Source organism: Corvus cornix, chromosome 24, assembly GCF_000738735.6.
Source record: "Corvus cornix cornix isolate S_Up_H32 chromosome 24, ASM73873v5, whole genome shotgun sequence".
NCBI lineage: Eukaryota > Metazoa > Chordata > Aves > Passeriformes > Corvidae > Corvus > Corvus cornix.
The window spans coordinates 5,406,496-5,427,054 of record NC_046353.1 but is presented as its reverse complement, the minus strand read 5'-3'; the positions used below and the strand labels follow the sequence as shown (position 1 = coordinate 5,427,054).

The 20,559-nt window shown below is 52.2% G+C and overlaps 1 protein-coding gene across 2 annotated transcripts in view; it reads left to right on the top strand.

Moving 5' to 3' along the window:
* The window catches only part of KIRREL3 (kirre like nephrin family adhesion molecule 3), a 308,308-nt gene that overhangs the window by 268,198 nt on the left and 19,551 nt on the right, over window positions 1-20,559 (top strand). The gene's annotated exons all lie outside the window — the stretch shown is intronic.

Sequence of the window (20,559 nt, the reverse complement as noted above, 5' to 3'; positions counted from 1 at the left end):
GTAAATGAAGAATAAGAAGGTTTCTTTCATCTGCTTCCCTTTATTTTCTGCCGCAGAGTTGCCTCTGGGTTGGTTTGAATGCTCTGTGTGTTGATTGTGGTGTTTGACTGGGCAAAAAGACACAGAAACTGGCAGCAACTCATTTCTCTGGTTTGCCTCGGAGTGAAATCTGCATTCGCATCTCCTCCCTCATCCACCTCCTCCTGCTCCACAAAAGCTCAGGCTTGAAGCCTGCCAGAGCTCAAGGAGCATTTGGACAAAGCTCCAGGCACAGGGTGGGGCTGTTGGGTGTCTGTGCAGGGCCAGGATCTGGGCTCGATGATCCTTTTGGATCCCTTCCGACTCAGGATATTCTATGAAATTACAGGGCCAGACCCAAACCTGTGGCATTTCAGCCCCCCCAGCTTTAATGAGCTCTGCCTGTGAGTCTCTGCCATGCCAAGAGCATCCCAAAGTGCTCATCCCACACTTCCTGCTCAGGGCATGGCTTTGCTCAGAGCAATAGCAGAAATGGGGTGGATTTCCCCCAGCGATCCTAAACCCAGCGCTCGCTCACATTTAACACACAGCTTAATGGCTCCAAAACCAAGGCTGGTGCTCAGCATTAGGAACAATCATCCAGCGAGGAATTGGGAGATTTTTTTAATAGCAATGGGCCAAACAAAATAATCATCAGGTGGTTTGAGGGTTTTTCCTTTATTTTTCAGCACAAAGGGAATTATTGGTGAGCAGAATGTGGTTTCTGGGCGGGTTGGCTCTGTCCGGAGGTCTCCAGAAAATGGTTGATCAAACTTTTGGCAGTGGCAGTGTGGGGTGAGTTCATGGACTGTTGCTTTGCTGCTCCTGAGTAGGAGGCTGAATCATCCTAAAGAACAGTGTAGCAGAGGCTGCTGGAGGCAATGAATAACACAGTCTCTGACCCAAGCCTTTGGATAAATCATCCTTCCAGTTCAAATCCGTGAATCTGACAGGCTTTGCAAATTGCATATTACAGTTGCACCGACTTCTCCACCTTTCCCTGATGGCTTCATCCCCAATCCTCTGATCAAAGCCCCACTGGATATGGGGGCTCTTTTTGCATCTTCAGCCACTCCTGGTTTTTCCCTTAATCCAGGAGCTCCACCCAAGTTCTGGTTTAGCCCTCCACCAGCAGTTCCAGCAGGCTGAGCCTCCATCCCGGCAGTTCCACTTTGAGCTGGAATTCCCAGCTGGCCTCTAGATGGGCAAACCCAGGCCCTTCTGCAGTGCTAAGGACGCTGTTAATACAGACAGTGCCATTGGCGTGGGAGAGAGATGGACACAGGGCACGCTTCCCGTGGGCTTTGGGGAGATGTTTTGGGAAGATCCAGAGGTTTGGGATGCAAAGTTTATCAGTGAACAGGCCGAGGTGCTCTTTTTCCTCCTTGGTTTCAGTGGAAAACACTCACATGAAGTCGTTGATAAGGTTTTAAGCTTTATCCTCTTTTTTCTTCCATTTCTTTCCTCCAGAAAGAAAAGAAATGACTGAGTTAGAATTAGGTGAATAACCTTCATTTTTCAGGTTTTTTGTCATTGGAAAACTGAAAAATTCCATCTTGTGTGTGCAGAATGAAATGTTGGAGTTTATTGTTCGTTCTGTGCAGTCGTGGTGATTTCTGATGGGGTTTTGCCTGCTTTTCTCAGTGCCTGCAGAGCTGGCAGCCTGCCCTGCTCATGGGGTGACAGGGCCACGGGGCTGGTGCTGGCAGCGTCCCATGGGGGCACGTGTGATACCTCGGTGGGTGCCAGGGTGGAGGGACAGGCACCAAGAGACAGGTGGGACAGGCAGAACCCTCTGAGGGTGTTTGTGCTGCTCCCATTCCTGCACCCCACTCATTTCCCCTGTGGGGCTGGCGATGGCTGTGTTAGAGGATTTTCCCCTGCAGGTCCTGCCCTGGGGAATCAGAGAAGGAAAGGGGGTGTTCTTTATTCACATCAGACCTGAATATTCACGAGAGCTGTGAATTATCCAGCCACGCCACATGGGCAGGGCTGGGACATCTGCCTGGAGCCCCACCCCGTTCCTCCCAGCAGCCTTGCTGCAGTGAAGGGGAAAATTAACAGCACTTCTTGCTTTGGGGACAATTCCTTCATCCAAATCACTTTTGAAATCTGGTGAGTGTTGGGGGTTTTATTTGCAGAGAGCACTCAGGGTTTGTCAGGAGCAGGCAGCCACCTCAAGCCGGGTTTCTAAACCCGTTCCACCCATTCGAGGATCCAAGGAAGGAGAAAGCAGCCCTGCTCAGGCAGGGCAGAGCCCAACCCCCGTGTCAGGTGTTCCCCCTGCCCTGCTCCTCATCCTGCCTTCGCCTTAGTACAGCACAGCGAAGGGGGAATTGAACTGGTACAAAATGAGCCCAGGGCAGGAGAGGAAGCATCGTTTTCTCCACTGGAATGAGTCATTTTTTCTGAAGTATTCCTGCTCTCCTGACCTCGCAGTGTTGCTGATCCCCAGTCAGGATCTCCAGACGATCTTTGCAGCTCATTGCCAGCTCTAATTGCTCTCTGCTCGGGCCCCTAACATGCACAAGAGCAGAGCAAGGACAGAGGAATTGGTGAGTTAATCCCTGGCTTTGCTAGGGCCACTTGGACACTGCTCTTGGGCAAGTGGGAACAGTCATCCCTTTCTCTTCAGGGATGTTGGAGAACAAAATCACCAGAGAAATGACAAACCAATGATTGCCTTGGGTGGCAAATCCCAAGGTCGCCCACAGTCCTAACGAGCTCGTGTGAGCCCCCCGAGAGGGGCTGGCAGGACTCAGCACAGCCAGGATGAGCCACAGCCTGGGAAATCATGGAATGATGCTGGTGGGTGGCACAGTGTGAGGGAGGGACCTGCAGGGACAATTCTGTGTGTGGAGCAAAGCCAGAGGCTCTGAGGATGCTCCTGGTTTTGCGCTGTGAGCTGGCACGGTGCTGGTTCCAGCCCTGGCGTGCAGTGACCAGGGCTCAGGGGGCCACAGGCACTTGCTGGTGTCTCTCCAGCAGGTAAAAGTGGCACCTGTGTCCTCAGCAGGGTCCCAGTACGTTGGTACGTGGGACTGGGACTGAGTCCATCACTTCTGTGCTCTCAGGGGACCCATCCGAACCCGCAGCATAGTCCTGCCCACAGCTCCCCCAGAGCTGTGTTCCTCAAAAACCAGTGCCAGTCCATAACTTCCCACACAGATGAGGCTTTTCCTCCCTTCCATGGCTGCAGATGGTGTGGATGTGCTGGCAGGACCACAGCCAGGACTGTGGCATGTGCCGTGGGTGCTCTCCCAGCAGGGAATGCAGCGGGAGCAGCGACCGCGGAGGCAGCCCCGTGTTGGTGATTACAGTGCACAGCCCAACAAATGCTCCTCAGTGTGCTTTTTCCTCCACCAGCAATCCTCCAAACAAGCTCTGGCACAAGGACGGCCATTTGCAGACATGTATAACCCTTTTTATTTGAGCTGGGTCTGTTTGGGAGCCTGCTGCCGCCAGGCCCTGGGATGAAAGCTGTGGCTGGGAGGCTTAGAAACAGCTGCGCTGCACAAGTGGCACTCCAGAATCAGATGTCAGGTCCCCAAAGCCTTGAGACTGCGGCAAGAAGTGAGGGAATTTCTAGTGAAAATAAAGCTGTTTTGCCTCTGTTATTGGTGGAGCATCCCAGGGTCATGTTCTGAAGCTTTGCAGCGCTGAGGATGAGCAACGTGTTGGTTTTCCCATGATGAAAAGCTCCAGTCCTCTTCGCCTCCAATGGGTTCAGAATCTGGGCTGGAAGAAGAGTGAGAGATGATGTGACAAGCAGGGTACAGCTGCTGTGGATTTGGTGGTGCTCAGTTTGCTGGCAGATGTTCGCCCCCATCCCTTCTGCTCTGCAGAAGCCGAGCAAGGCTCTCTCAAAACCAACCTGGGAGCTCTCTTGGCAGTGCCACAGGCCCATTTCTGGGAAGGGGATGACTCCCTAGGTGGACAGCTGTGCCCTGCACCCCCTGACCCCTCTCTGGGGCAGGAAGCAGAGCTCAAGGTGGAAGGACCTTCTTGTTTGAGGTCATTTTGCCCAAACTGCAACACCCAGCCTGGGAGCAGCCCAGGGCTCCTGCCCAGGGGCGACAAGAGCCTGTGCTGAGTCAATCCAGCTTTCCCCCTCCTTCCCATCTGTCTTTCCAAGGTCCCCATCCTCTGGTGTCAACACCAGCTTAATGAAAAAGCAGCAGATGTTGCTGTGATTTCAATTTACTCAAGATGTTTACCTAATGCAAATGGTCGTTTGCATCCAGCTGTGGCGAGGCAGCCTGTGCTGAGGCCCCACATCCCTGCCTGCAGATCTCCTACCTGTCCCATCGCTGCCATGGCAGTGACTGACTTCCAAAAATCTTCTCCAGGAGGTCTCCTCCAGGTCCTGGGACCTGGTCTGACCCAGAAGGTGCAACAGGACTTGCAGCAGCTCCTGCTGAGGCAGAGGTGGGATCTGCAGGAGAGCATCGAGCATCGCCATGGCCTGGGTGGAAACATTTCTGTGTGTTTTGGAGGTTTCTCATGAAATGGAGGAATAATTGAGAAGAAGAGTGGTCAATAGCGAGTGATTCATCTGCCAGATTGAGCTTTGCTCTCCCCCTCAGGATTGCGGAAGCCAACTGTGATTTCCTGACCTTATCTCCTCTCCGAGTGGGTAAACAACAAACGAGCTCCTCTGTTGCTGCCTGGAGTAGCTGGAAGATAATCACAAGCAGATCTGGTTGGTTTGTTTGTCTGTTTGATGGGAAATGAACATCTTCTCCTCTGCCTTGTATTTTCACCACCCCAGCTCCTGTGTGTGGGCACAGCTCCCACATCGCTGTGGTACCACCAGGTCTGGGCCCTCCATCCTCACCCAGAACATGCAATGCCATGGTCACAACACGCCTTGGAGGCTCTCTGTGTGTGGAGAGCACCTGCAGCTCCTCACCCCCACCTGCCCCGCATTCCTGAAGAACTCTGTGCCATTCCCAGCCCTCAGGGCCAAAGGTCTTCAGCACAGGAGGCACGAGCCCAGGGAAAGCACAAATTCACCTCCCGGTCTTCACCTCCTTCCACTTCTCCAAAAAAGACAGGAAGAGGAGACAGCCATGTGCTTGCAGAGCCAAAGCAGTCGTTTGCCTCCTTGTGAGACAGTTTCCAGTTGGTTTTGGTGGTCTGCAGACCGAAAATGGAATGGCATTCCAGTCCAGACATCCCTTCATGGAGACTCCTCCCTCCCTCCTGCCAGAGGAGCTGAGATGGGCACAAGGGGAAGGCAAATCTTCTGTCACTGGAAAAAACATCCTGCATTTCCCCCTGGAGCAAAACAGGGGAGGAAGAAGCGTGGTGGGCGTGAAGCCCATCAGAAATCTCAGCCTGATTAGGAACAATGATCCCCTGACACGGAGCAGCAATTTACAGGCACCATTAGCCCACGCCAGAGAGAGAGAGAGGGATGCCAAGAATGTCCTATTTTCCGCACCTCCAGAATGCCACACGGCTCGTGGGGGATAAAAATAATTAGCTGGAGCGTCTCAGGGATGATTGACAAGTACCCAGGGGCTGGGAGTTCCCCCGGTGTGCCGTCCTCATCTCCAGCACTGTGAAAAGGGAGAGCTTTGCCAAGAGCCGGCTCTGGATACTGCAGGATCAGTGGGAGTGGGATGGGCCGAGGGGAGCTTGGGGAGTCACTCCAGCCTGCACACAGGACCCTGCTGCATCTTCATCCTGGGGTGCTGCCCCTAAATCTGCTGCTGCCAGGTGGGGTTTGGTCACACAGGGACGAGCCAGGCTTTGGCTGTCCCCTCCTGACGCAGGTGGGACTTGGACCCCGCCGTCTCTTCCCTCCTTCATCAACCTCTGAGCAGCCTCTCGGCGTTTGAACCTTTTGTGGTATTTTTAAATTATTAATTATTATTAATTAAAATTATTATTTATAATTACTCTTGTTAAATGAGTTAAATGTCATGAATAACAGAGGAGGTTCAGGGACAGGGCTGGGAAGTGGCTCCACAGGCTACAGGGATGAGTGAGGAATTCAGGAAGAACCTTTCCATCACTCCCCCACCTCCCAAGCCCACATGCCCAGACAGGACCTCGTCCTTTCCAGCCAGTTTCCCACCAGCCACTGCTTGGATCCCCCTTCTCCCAGCTCTTGGCCTCTTCTTCCTCATTCTGTACTGTTTAACCCACCACTGCCAGGCCTGCATGCCCTGTCTCTCTGGTCAGGCACAGCTGGGTCACTGGTTTTGCATTGCTCATAAACTCACTGGGAGCTGTCTGTTGTGTGAGTCAAAGCTGGGACAGGGCAGCAGAGGGGTTTATGTTCCTGAAAGCAGCCACAAATTTCACATGAGCCTTTCCAGAATGAAAGGCTGGGCAGGGGAAAACACAAAACTTGTGTTTTGACATCTTCCAAGCATCTCCTTTTGTGCTAACTCAGCACTTCTTGGTTAAAAAAAAAAAGCCCCAACTATTCGTGCTGTCTGTGTTGGGAGGAGATCCAAAACAGCTCAGAGCTGGGGGCTGGAGCATCCCACAGGCATCACCTCAGGGGTCCAGTGCTGGTGTTTATTTGTCTGTTACCTTTTATGGGTTTATGGTATATAAACTTTGGGATCAGTTTGTGAGTCAAACTGAGCAAGAGCTCCTTGTGCACTTGGATAGTGGGAATATTGGGAAAAGGTCCCTCAAAATGGGCTTCCCCATGGGATGGAAAGCTGATACTCCATTAACAACAGCAGCAGCACCTGCCAGCTTGTTCTGTGTCCTCGGAGGCTCCTTTGCTGTGACTGAGCTGGGTCATTTCTGCTTCAGCCTGGTAGAGCCAAGCACACCTGGTGAGCAGGAGCCGGGTGTGGTGGGATTGGTGAGCAGGAACCAGGAGCTGGGATGTCATTAGTTCTGTCCTAATTGCTTTGTGCATGTCTCAGTCTAAAGAGGGGAGCAGCCCTGGGGGAGTTGCTGCTTCTCAGCCCATAACACTTCAGAGGTGTTGGATGGAGAGCAATAATGAGAACTGCCAGAAAAGAGAAAAAAAATTTTAAAATCGAGCAAAAAAGTCAGAAGGAAACTCAACTATTTCTGCTGCAGAAGCTCCTGGGAGCCGTCACTCAGACACCTGGTGCTCCCTCCCCTGCTCTTTCCTCACCTCGTCAGGCCAAACCAGCTCAGATTCACCATCACCCTCCGAGAGGAGCGAGGCCAAAACATTTCATCTATTGACGTGTTGCTGCCTTTTTTTGCTATTGATTCCTTAATTAAAAAAGAATAAAATTCCACCAAAGCAGACATTTCTCCAAAACACTCCATCAGTCAAAATAAAAAAAAAAAAAAAGAAGAGGAAACAAAATCAATGTCCTATTAAAAAAAAAATGAAACACATTTGGGAGCAGATTTTGGAGCAGCCCCAGCAGTCCCTTTTCTAACGAGTTCTGTTTTCTCTGCCTTCCCATGCTCTCCAGTCCCTTTTCTCTTCACTGTCGTCCTTTCCTCTGGAACTTTTCCCACAAATCCCACCATTTCTGGTAGGGTTGTCACCATCTCTAGAGGGTGAAGCCAAGGGAACCTGCCTGTTTCCCTGCAGGGCCCTGAGCACAGGCACCATGTCCCTAAGGATGGGTGACACCTCTAGCTTTGTGCTCCTCTCAGAGAAAAACCTTTGGCAAATCATGGAGGCGCAGCAAACCCAAAGCCAGTATTCCCAGGGTGTCACGGCTTTAAGCAGGATTCCTGCTTTTCCAGCCCCATTTTCCTACCACTGTGCAATTTGCAGGCTCTCTGGGAGTGCTGCATTAATGGCTCTGGCTCCATAGGGATGCCTTCACAGAGGGACTTGACTGTGAACAGCCACCCCAGGGGATTCCCTCCAAGCAGAGGTTTAAAGATTTGGGTAATTTATCTTAAAATGGGGGTGTGTTAATGGTTGAATCAGGATGAATGATCCCAGGAAAGGCTGTGGGACTGGAGGGCAGACAAGGGCGCTTAAAGTGTCTGTGAGGCTGAACCTTTTCCACATGGAGCTGTGCCGCTGCCTGATAAGGGATTCAGCCCAAACGCAGACGTGTCAATGCTGGAACATTGGGATTGATCGTGCTCCATCCTGGATGGGCTGGATTTGGTTTCCTTTGAAACGTGTGGCCCGGCCACGTTGGAGATAAGGAATTGCCCTGCATTGATCAGACTCGGCTGACGGATGCTGGATTCATCCGCAGGGATTAGCTCAGCCCTCACTGCAGAGCGGCTGAAGGTCTGCAGAGCCCGTGACCTCAGCAGCTCAGGGACACATCCCTGGCATCCAGCAAGCTCCCGTGGCATCTGCCACAACATCATCATGGGCTTGTTTAGCCTGGAAGAAAGGAGGCTCAGGGGAGACCTTATCACTCTCAGGTGGATTAGGTAGGGGTCAGGCTTTTCTCCCAGGCAACCACTGACAGAACGAGAGGACACGGCCTTAACTGCTCCAGAGGAAGTTTAGGTTAGATGTCAGGAAAAAATTCTTCACTGAAAGAGTGATTGGGCACTGGAATCATCTGCCCGGGGAAGTGGTAGAGTCACCATCCCTGGACATGTTTTTAAAAAGCCTGGACGTGGCACTCGGTGCCATGGTTTAGTTGATGAGGAGGTTAGGTTAGGGCATAGGTTGGAGTTGATGATCTAAAAGGTCTTTTCCAACCTCGTTCATTCTGTGATTCTGTGATCAGTGGCTTGGTCTGTTTGATCTTTAAATGCTTAAAGCAGAGCTGGGGGTTGTTCCTTGTTTGCCAGAGCTGGATGTCCAGTTCCAGTTACACTTTTCCCTGAGGAGACAGTCAGCATGGCATCCCTGGGATTCCCGTGTCCTGAATGAGGGAGAGGGTTTAGGACCCTGTCTGGCACAGCAGCGGGAGGATGCTGTGAGGTGGGAGAGGCTGTGGAAGAGGCTCAGGCCAGGTGTGTTGGACAGGGAGTGTTTTTGTCAGGCTGGAGCCACCGGGCTGGGTGCCACGGGGGGGTTGAGTCCAGCTGTTTGCACGGCCGCGGTGCTGGGGAGAGGGGAGAGAAGCAAGGCACTGACAGATCCGGGACATGGGATTAGGCTCTTTCTAAGGCCTTCCTTTATTATTTCTGATGGTGTCTTACAGCTGGGAGGGCTCGGCTGGTGCCCAGATCAAAGGTCCCAGCTCCCAGCCCTTCCCACCTCGGCCATCCCAGTGCCACCACAAAGCAAGAGCAAAGCACTGAATGTCCACATCCCTGCAGGGCTCCCTGGTGTGAGCTGCCCTTGGTTCCTCTGCAGCAGCACAGCCGGGGATCTGAGTGGGAATGTCTCCTGGTGGAGGCTGTTGAGAGCATCACTCAACACGCTGCCAAGGAAGGAGGGATGCAAGGACTTCCAGTTGGTGACCTGCAAATGGGAATATTCACAGAATCCAACAATGGTTTGAGTTGGAAGAAACCTTAAGGCTCATCTCAGTCCATCCCTGGACTTCCCTTCCACTGTCCCAGGCTGCTCCCAGCCCTGTCCAACCTGGCCTGGAATGCTCCCAGGGATGGGGCAGCCACAGCTTCTCTGGGCACCCTGTGCCAAGGCCTCCCCACCCTCACAGGGAAGGATTTTTTCCTGTGTTTTCTCCATCCCTGGCTGTCCAGGTTGGATGGGGCTTGGAGCAACCTGGGATAGTGGAAGGTGTCCCTCCCCATAGCAGGGGGTGGAATGGGATGGGATTTACGGTCCCTTCCAACCCAAACCAATTCTGAGATTTTACAAAAGCAAAGGCATCCTTGTTCCATGAAATGGGAGTGATGCTTCAAGTCATAGCTCCAAGAAGTGCCAGGGAGATTTTTCCCAGCCTGGCCTAAGGTCTTGTCTTTTCTCACCCTGGAAAAGGGTCAGCACTGGCGCCACGATGGTGAAAATGAGCTCCTGAGCTGGAAACTCACATCTCGTTCTGCCTTCTTGTCCCTGAGCACCAGGCAGGAGCCCGGGATCGAGGCTGGAGATGCAGCAAGGCTCAAAATACAAACCTGCCCTCGCCCTCCTCAGCCTGCAGGGAGTTGGGAAGGGCTGTGCCCATCCCTGGGATCTCCCACCCACCGTCTGCCCTGGATGTAGGCTGACAGGGAGTTCTCCTGGTGCTGAACACTGGGAGGTGGTGCCTGCCTTGCTCTCGTGCCCTTCCAGCTCCTTACCTTACACGAGGGTTGGTGTGCCAGGCTCCCAGCCAGGCCCATCCTAAGGGAAATGCAGGATTCAGCTCTGCTGAGGCTCCCAGGCCCATAAGGTGCTGTTAGGATAGTAAATACCACAGCTAATTAACAGAAGAGGTGTTGGCTAATGAGCTCAAGGCACGTGCAGCCTCAAAGCAGATCCAGATAATCAAGCCCCAAACCTTAACGATCAGGTCCCAATCTCCCATGTCATCCCACTGCTCTTCGTCCCTGAATTTCCATGGCACCTCCTGGGAGGAGACAGGCAGGATTTCTCCCACCCCATCCTGCAGGAGAGAGGATCTAAGAGCAGCTCTCACCAGAAGGAGGAGGCCAGCTCAGGGGGTTTGCTCCTCTTTTCCTTTTTTTCCTATATTTTAATGAACAGTAATAATGTCCCTGGGTTGTTTTTTTTTTTTTCCTCTCTCTCTTTCTTTCTGTTTTTTTAAACAATTTGAAACTATCTGACATACGGGAAAAATAATGAATTCGGGTTTTCGCCTGCACTCTCTGATCTGTCAGTCTGCACCCGGGAGCCGTGCTCAGGGGGAGGAGGAGGCAGGGGTGCTGGCCTACATTGGGGAGATAATGATGTTCCTGCTGATCCCCCTTCCAGGAGAAGGTTCAGGCATGTCCCGCAGCTGAGGCGAGCCAGGGTTTGCCACAGCCTTTTCCTTCAGCTTTGTATTTCTCTTTGTGGGAGGGTGTTCGCAGCTACAGTAAAGCGAGATGTGCTTGGAGCGTCTCCGCAATCTCATGGGCTCTTCCCTGATTCCCAGGGGCTCAGGGACTGGATCCACCAGGTCCCTGCTGCCTCCAAAGGAGATTAACCCAGGCCTGTGCTCTTTAGTTTCGGCATCAGCCCCAAAAGCATCTCTAACCATCAGCCAGGGTAGGATTAGTGAGGGTGCTGCAGCCTCTGTGGAGTCACTGAATCCCAGAACCATTTTGGCTGGAAAAGAACTCCCAGACCATCGAGTGCAACCTGTGACCAATCCCTCCTTGTCACCCGGCCCAGAGCACTGAGTGCCACATCCAGTTGTTCCTTGGACACCACCAGGGATAGGGACTCCAATACCACCCTGGGCAGCCCCTTCCAGTGCCTGACCCCCTTTCCATGTAGAAATTCCTGCTGATGTCCAACCTGACCCTCCCCTCATGCAGTCTGAGGCTGATTCCTCTTCTCCTGTCCCTTGTTCCCTGGGAGCAGAGCCAGATCTTCACCTGGTTCCGGTCTCCTGGCAGGGAGTTGTACCCCCCGAGCCTCCTTTTGTCACAGAAAGCCCCATGTGGGACACCCAAACCACAGCCCCCTGCCGCCCCTCTAAAGCGGGTGGGGGTTTTGCCGTGCTCCCAGCATGGGACTGGCACAGGTCTCGGTGCAGGGCAGCTGGGCACAGCTGGGGGCTGGCACAAGAGCAGGGATGGAGGGATAATCCAGCTGGGAGAGCCTGGGATTCAGAACACCTGGTCTATCTGTGCCTCAGTTTCCTCTGTGCCCAGAGGCTGCCCCTGGATCCCTGGAAGTGCCCAAGGCCAGGTCAGATGGCGCTTGGAGCAGCCTGGGGCAGTGGGAGGTGTCCCTGCCCATGGCAGGGGGTGGCACTGGATGAGCTTTAAGGTCCCTTCCAGCTCAAAGCATTCCACAATTCCATGATTTTATACTGGGAGGGGGATCCCCAGCACAGGGGGATCCTGTGTGTGATGGGGCTCTTATCAGTAAATTTGATTACATCAGTGGTAACGAGGCCAGGTGGGCCTCATTTTTCCTCCATTCCTCTCCCATCCCTGCTGACACATTTGGGAAGCTTCACCCTGCCTTTCCTCCGTGCTGACAGGCAGAATTGGAACCATTAATCACGGCTGTCCTGGATCACGGACCCACCTCTCTCAGTCGTGGGCAATACTCTTCAGTTTAACAGGCAGCAAAACAGCTCCCTCCGAAATCCTGAGTTAGGGCTTGGCCGTAGCTGTTGACAGGATCCATCCAAAAACACCACCTTGCTGGGGAGAATTGAACGAGGACCTGGCAAATGCAATCTATTCTTTGGCATTGTGTTGCTCCTTCAATTGGGAGAGAAAATTTGAAGTTTTTTACTATTTGCAGAGTGAGCATTCTGAGTAAACAATCCATACCTGGCCAGCTACCTGCCTGCACAGCAGCTGGCTCTTTGTTAGAGTGGGGAAGGGGGCTGCCAAAACTTCTTTCTCCTCGTACAGAAGGCTTTTCAGTAGAATACAAATGCTCGCTTATCCCATGTCACATCTGCTTGTGTGCTCTCCAAAATGGATGCTGCCCAGAGCCAGCTCTCACAAAGGATTTCAGAACTTTGATGTTTGGTTTAATTCCAATCCGTTGTGAAAAGTGAATATTTAAAACACTCTGTAGCCAAGAATATGGGAGCAAACCCCTCCTCAGCATGAAAAAGCAAAGAGTATTCCAGTGATATTCCTCAATCTGACCTGGAGAGGGCTTAGATGGAGGAAAATCAGCCCCTCCAGGGCACTGAGTGGGAAAGCAGAGCTGAACTTTGCTGCAGTGAGATGAAACCATCTCTAGGAATCATTTCTGAATTTAAGAGATCTGCATTCTCCAGCAAGAGAATGTTCCACTGGAGAAATCCATCCTGCTGACCCTAGAAATGTGGAGCATGAGAGACTTTCAGCGGCCGCATGAAAAAAAGGACAAATCATTAGGAGAAAGTAGAATGAAAATGAGGGAATTTTAGGAAATATTGGTGGTTTGTTTTTCATGAGCTCCTTAATGTGAGGAGGGTCCATGAAAGGCTCAGCTGCAGAGACAGGAGGGAAACAGGGATACAGGTGTCTGCTTGGGATGGAGAGGAGGCAGCACTGCTGGCAGCCCCACGGGCCCCTCCCGCTCACACACACACTGAAGTGCCACAAGACAAATAGGACCAGGAGAGAGATGCACTATTTAAACTTTCATCACTATTTTTCTCCCTGGCTCCCCTTGTTTCTTTTGATTTATTTTTTAGTGTGTTTTCCCCAGGCTGTGCTGTTCGCCTGCATCTCTTTCCTCTCCTTCTTCTCCCGGCAGCAGCCGCACCGTTCCGGGGCACTGGCAGCTGCCCAGCATTTTTCAGGCTGTCCAGGCTCAGCTCCCGTGGGTCAGCAGGAGGAACAAGGCAGCAGAGCAGCACCAGGCTGGGGAAGATGTGGCCAGGACACGGCAGGGACAACAGGGAACAATGCCATGCCAGTCTCAGCAGGGCCAGAGGCTGGCAGCACACAGGAGAGGGCTGGATGCTTGGAAACAATGCCAGAGCTCACCCCAGAGCCAGCGTGGCCTCTGTAAATTGACTGTGGACAACATGGACTGGGTTGTTTTCAGCCTGTCTTTTGTAGGGAAGGTGCAGAGAGCTCCGGGGATTGTTTTGCACAATCACAGAATCATGGAATGGTTTGGCTTGGAAGGGACCTTAAAGCTCATCTTGTTCCACCCCCTGCCATGGGCAGGGACACCTCCCACTGGCCCAGGCTGCTCCAAGCCCCGTCCAGCCGGGCCTTGGGCACTGCCAGGGATCCAGGGGCAGCCCCAGCTGCTCCGGGCACCCTGTGCCAGGGCCTGCCCACCCTCCCAGGAAACAATTCCTTCCCAATCTCCCATCCAGCCCTGCCCTCTGGCAGTGGGAAGCCATTCCCTGTGTCCTGTCCCTCCATCCCTTCTCCCCAGTCCCTCTCCAGCTCTCCTGGAGCCCCTTTAGGCCCTGCAAGGGGCTCTGAGCTCTCCCTGGAGCTTGTCTTCTCCAGGTGAGCACCCCCAGCTCTCCCAGCCCGGCTCCGGCCCTTGGAGCATCTCCATGGCCTCACGCCAGCAGCTCTGTGTTCTCCCTGTGCTGAGGACCCCAGAGCTGGACTCAGCTCCGTGGATGGGGTCTCGCAAGGGCAGAGCAGAAGGGCAGAATCCCCTCCCTCATCCTGCTGTCCACACTGCTGGGGATGAGCCCAGGATACAAAGAAAAGGATAAAAAGAGTGTTCAGCATCCCGCTGAGCAGCTGCAGACAGGAATGGTCTCCAGGTTTCAGATGCAGGATGCAAAGGAAGATCTGATCAGTCATACTTGAAGGGGGAGTAGCACACGCTGGAGTCAGGAGCCCTGTGCTGACCCCGTCTAAACTCAGACCACTCGCTCTGTATTGTTCATTTTTCCTCACCTGCCAAAGCAAAAGGATTGAAATCCTAATTGCTTTGGGATGGGGAGGGGTAGAATGGATGCACGTCAAGACAGTGGAGGGGAGGATGCAATTGGCATCCAGGGCTGGGTTCCCTCCAGAGCTCAGGTCACCAAGCCCCACAGTCCTGCCCCAAGTCCCCAGTTGGTGCTGCCCTGAGAAGCCCAGCCCGTGCCAATGCTCAGACAGCAAAATCCCTGCCTTTTAAGTGTTGGACAAAACCTAAGAGTCTGTTTATATCCTTCCTAGCTCTGAAGAACTGCTGGAAATCGGAATCCTAAATGTGTAAAGGCCTGATAAATGGAAAGCTCAACACTCCTGGAGCTGTAAGCTGCTCTGCAGTGGTTTAGGCCCTCACGATTTGCAGCCTTCAGGGTTGATAATACAGCGAGACCCTGAGCAGTCTGCTGGAAAACTCTGCCAGAAACACAATCCCTGTAAGGGCATTCTCTTATCCAGTGTAGCAAGCTTCATCCTAAAAGCAGTTTCATGTTCTGGCCCCTTTTCCTCCCCTTGGAAAGCTTTCCTAGACACTTGATGAAACAGAGAACCTTCTTTCTCCCCCAGCACCCACATTTTCCTGCTTTTTCCTTTGTCTTCTCCCAACATTCTCCTGGTTCTTTCACTGTTACTCATCACAGTGAAGCCTCCCAGCCTTCGCTTTGCCAATTAAACAAGCCAACCTCTGCCGATCTCACCCGGTAGGAGAGCTGCTCTTTTCCTTTGATCAGCTCCACAGAATTCTGCATCCATGAGTGTGGCCAAAACCCCCCAGAACCTCAAAAGCATCGTGCAGAGCAACACCACTAAAGCTCCAAAATGCCCCCAAGGCTGGTGGGGAAAGCAGCCACTGGCTGGGAAGAGGAGGCAGCTCCCTGCAGTTCTCAAGCAGCGAAGAGGATGTTCCGATCCCAAATGAGGCACAGAAATGATGCCACAGCCAATTAACTCTTCATTCTGCTGAATATCATTAGCAAAGAGCTTACTGCCAGAGTCACACCCCCCCCAAAGTCTTGATACATTGACCAGCTTTTGGACCAGGACAGGATAATAGATGCACAGAATATTTGGGGCTGGAAGGGACCTTTAAAGGCTGTCTAGTCCAACCCCCTGCCATTTTTTCTGAGAAGGAGATTTTTCTGAGAACTTTTATGATTTTTTTTCTGAGAAGGAAATTCCAGCAGAGCGGGTAGACTTATAGGAGAGCAGAGGATTTGTTTAAGAATCCCCATAAGTTTTTGGTGTGGCAAAAAAATTCATGCCACCCTGTAAGTTATTTGCTATAGAATCTGATCAGTTATGGCTGGCAGGGGAGTTAGATTTAAAAATTTAAAATTATGACAATGATGAAGAACATTCCAGCAAACACACAAACCCAGCAGCCAGATTTGAAGCTGAAAAGCAGTGGCTGCTCAGTCCAATTCTTCACACCTTCCACTAGATCAGAGGATCAGGATCTTCCAGGAAGGGTAAGGAGCCCAGAGGGTGCAGTTTGGATGCTGCTTCTTTCACGAGTGCCTTGCCAGCCAGCAAACCTGGACTCTGAATGCCCTGGTGTGGAGCAGAGATGGGATTTGCAAAGGGTTTGTGTTCCAAAACCTCCCCAAGGACTGCACGGGTCAGGGCAGCGCCGGATGCGGTCAGGCCCAGCAGCTGCTGTGATGATGCCTCCTAAGCCTGACTTGTCTACAAGAGCTGAACGTGCCTCCCTGACAAAGCTGCAGCGCCGGGTCTGAATGCACAAACACTTCAGGCAAAGCTCCCACATCCGCCCTCGCTGCATGGGAGGCTGAGCTGAGCCAGCTGAATCCCTCTGGGCTGGCTCCCCGGGGCTTCCCCTGCTTCCCTGTCTGCAGAGACAAAACACAGGAGCAAAGGCACCCTTGTTCAGCTCGGCTTTGTCATCTCCTCAGGGCCTCGTGTTCCTGCTGAGTGCTCACTGGGAGGCAGCTGTCCCCACTGGGGATGCTCTTGATTCATCACAGAGTCACAGAATGGGGTTGGAAGGCACCCTAAAGCTCATCCAGTGCCACCCACTGCCGTGGGCAGGGACACCTCCCACTGTCCCAGGTTGCTCCAAGCCCCAATGTCCAGCCTGGCCTTGGGCACTGCCAGGGATCCAGGGGCAGCCACAGCCCTGCCAGGGAACAATTCCTTCCCAAGATCCCATCCATCCCTGCCCTCTGGCAGTGGGAAGCCATTCCCTGTGTCCTGTCCCTCCATGCCTTGTCCCCAGTCCCTCTCCAGCTCTGCTGGAGCCCCTTTAGGCCCTGCAAGGGGCTCTGAGGTGTCCCTGGAGCCTTTTCCTCTCCAGGTTGAACACCCCCAAATGATTTACACTTGTTCTCTCAGCTTTGGGGCTTCCAGTGTTTCGTGGCACATTGTGATCACCAGGAGCATCCTCTGGTCACTGTTATTTAACTCCCACACGAGCTGGGCCCAGATCCCCAAGTGCCACAGACCCCATGGGGAAGGGGAGCCACGAAGATGAGCAAGGCCTTATCCAAGGGATTTCATTCCACAGGGGGCTCTTGTGCTGAGTCTAACACCAGCTGAACATTCCTTGCAGGTATTTGGCTCAGGGCAACCCTCAGGGGCTGCTCAGTGCCTGCCTCTCCAGCCCAGCAGCTGGGTGGCCCTTACCCACCAGCAGGTGCTGGGGTTGAATCACTTAACACTGAAGGAGAGGTTGGCCCCAAGAAGAGGAGGTTGGTTACACAAACCCAGCAGCAGTGAGGTACCAGCCACAACAACCCAGGAAAACAGCCTTAATTAGGGAAAACGTACTGGTCGCTGCAGGGCTTTTTGCTTCCTCCACTTCCAGGACCTGGCTGCTGGAGGATCCTGTTAGCTCAGTAAATATTGCTAATGACTGAGGCTCTGTTTGCTTGCCACATCCTTGTCCAGCTGCCGGGAGCATTGAGAGACATCCACGTCATTCCTGACTCAAAGGCAGTGCTAGCCTGGGGTCTCAGCCCAGCGCTGAAGAATCCTGTGGGGGCTCACTAATTAGTCAGGGGGAAGTTGTGCAGGGTGGGACAGTGTGCAGGAAAGCCTCTAACAACTAATTTAAAAAGCTGATGAATGCACCAAGAGCACCATCATGTAATGGTGTTTCTTTATGCTGATGTGCTGTAAGATGCACTTTCCCAGAGGGCAGGGAGCAGAAACCCCAAGCTGTCCTCTCTCATCCAGGCAACCCACATGGAGAATCTATTGAGCCTGTCCAAGGCTGGTTTAAAAATATTCAGTAATCCCTTTACTTTGACAGAAAATGAGGGGTTTGGCAGGGAGAAGTTTGTCAGCATTTCTGTGGAAAGTTTTGTCTGCGGTGAAGAGGGGGATGAGTGTCCAGCTGAGGTCTTGAGGGCAATGTGAGGAACAGGAGATTTTCTGCTGGGGTGATTCACCTCCACCCCGGGAGGTTTCACTCTCATGTCCATTTGGGGATATATATGGAGGCTCCCACCCCATAAAGAGCCACATGTCATGGACTCATGGAATCATTCAGGTTGGAAAAGCCCTCTAAGCCCATCGAGTCCAACAGTTCCCCCAGCACTGCCAGCGTGTTCACCACTAACCACGTCCCCAAGTGCCACATCTGGGGATCCCCATCCACCACTCCTTGGGACTCCACCACTGCCTTGGGCAGCCTGTTCCCACCTGACCACTCTTTCAGTGAAGAACTTTTCCCTGATATCCCAACTACACCTCCCTGGGTGCACCTTGAAGCCCTTTCCATCCAGCTCTCTGCTCCTACTCCTGTGGGCTGGAGCCATCCTGGATCCCTTCTCCATCATTTTCATCTTCCCAGGCACATGCGGGTTAACTGCTTTTGCTTTGCTGTCATGAAAAACCCCCCCTGCAGCCCCAAACAACGCTTCCTAATTATATCCCTGGTTTAATCAGGAAGGCTAGCGCTTCCATAGCTACGTGATTAAAAATTAGGAGACCAGATTCTGTAGTGGTGCCTCATAATAACAACCAATCCTGGGAGCTCAGTGGATGAATAATGGATCATGGCTCCATGCTACCGGCTTCTTGCTTTCCCTGCTTTCTTCTTCTCCACTTTTTATCTGTCATTCTCCTCCTCCTCCTCCTCTGCGTCCTCTCCCGGGCTGGAGTTGGTGTGGGGAAGAAATACATCCATCCTTCATTTTACAGAAGTTAGCGAGACATCACAGATTCCTCTTCATCAGCCCCTCCACCCCAACCAAATTCCCTCTTAGGGAGCCTGGAGACATCAATAATTCACGGCTACCTGGAGGACTGGGCGATGAAAACCAGTTACTTGGGAAGAGGTTGCCAGGGCCCATCCTCTCCTCATCGCCATAAGCAGCTCCTCAAGGCTGGCTGCTGATCCCACGGGGAGCGAAACTGTGAAAAACAAGGATTTCTGGCACAGGGCAGATAAGTGATTCCATGTTTGTTTGCTTTATGTTGTCCTCTATCCCATAATATCCCCTAGTGGGCAGCTAAGGGACACCCTGGATTGCTTTGCTGGGGAGATGTTGCTGCAGGAATACCAGGAAAAAAAGTCAAGAATGCCAAACATCACACCACAAAAGTGCCTTCATTAAATTCCAAGATGGTCTTCAGAAAAAGATTTGTGGGCTGGTTTTTTCCCCACTCTACAAGATGAATTTTCAATATTTTTTACAAGCAGAGGTCAAATTCAATTAATGGATTCAGCGAAGGGAAAAAAACTATTGAAAAATGCCAGATTTGGTTTTAAACAGCATAAACTCATCCAATGAAATAAAATAAATAAATATTTTAAATTAAAATTCATACTTCCTTAATAGTTAAATAACAGCAGAATGGAGCAGAATTGTTCCCATTTCCACATCTCAGTGACAGGCATTCCAACTAACTCAAACCACAGATTTTTCACTTTCTTTTTCCACTCTTTTAGCCTGGAAGAAGAAAAAAAAAAAAAAAGAAGTACATTTTGGATCCGTGTAGAAAAGCTTTTTTCCCCCAGTCCTTGAGTTCCACCCACTGAGCTGAAAAATCCCATTACTCCGAGCGCCTGGCAGCCGCGTGTGCGCGCAGCGGGGTGTGCCCGCAGCACATCTGCAAATCCCGGCCTGGGGCAGGCAGCCACCTCTGCCTTGTCAGGGAACAGAATCCCTTCCCAGTCCCCGATCCCAGCCCGGCGCTGGAGGAGTTTTTAAATATTCCTCAGCCAATGACAATGTGAGGGCGGCTCAGGAGCAGAGATGGACTTGGGGGTTTCAGAGGGGGCTTAGGCCAATGTTGGCTCTGAGGGGGAGCGGCCCTGACTTGGAGCAAAACCAGCTCCACTTTGGCAGAAAACTGGTGGATTTCACCCAACTGCATCCCCTCTGAAGGATGCTGAGGGTAGGAGGGTTCTGCCACCGGCTTCTGAGCAGGGTGTGAAGGAGCAATTTCCTGTTTCTTGTGATGCCTTTTCCTGGTCTTAAAATCAAGAGTCAGACACAGTTAGAAGGGAAAAAGGGATTTTACCTTGGGATTTATTTTAAGGATCCTTAGGTGCACCATGTCCAGGTGGAATGCACCTCCATGCCCACCGCAATGCCCACCCACAATAGATCAGGTATATCATTATAGGTGTTACTAATTAGCAGATCTATCAAAGATTCCTCAATGAGAGGCTCAAGTGAGCCCCCCTCCCCAAGGAACCTTCCCCTGGATGGTTCTATCTTGGTTTACAGAATGTGTTCTGGAGAGGACCTTGGGCTCTGGGGCACACTGATCCCTGGCTACGAAGCTTCTAAAATGTTTAGTCTCTCAGCTTGACAAACAAGGCCAAGAATGTAGGCAAAAAATACAGTAAGCATACAGAAGTTATAAAAAGGTATAACAGGGGTGTAAAAGAAAAGGCAAAAAATCATCACAGCATCACTTGGGAACGCCTTCCAATGTGTCCTTCACATTCCGGCTGGCCTCCCACCCCCACATGGGCCCCAGGAGCCCCCAGACAGGCCATGGACAGATGAGCAACACATCTGTCTGTAGCAAGTAGAGCATTTGGCTTCCCAAGGGTCATGGTTGGGAAGAGCTAAGAGCCTTTGGGAAGCAGTTTAGGCTGAAAGGGCTCTCAACGAGGGGGTTGCCAGCAGCTTTCAGTGACAAGGAGGTTCCCTGCTGTTTCCCTGGAATAATGTGAGGCATCCATGGGATTGGCAGTGCTGTTAAAGAGCCGGG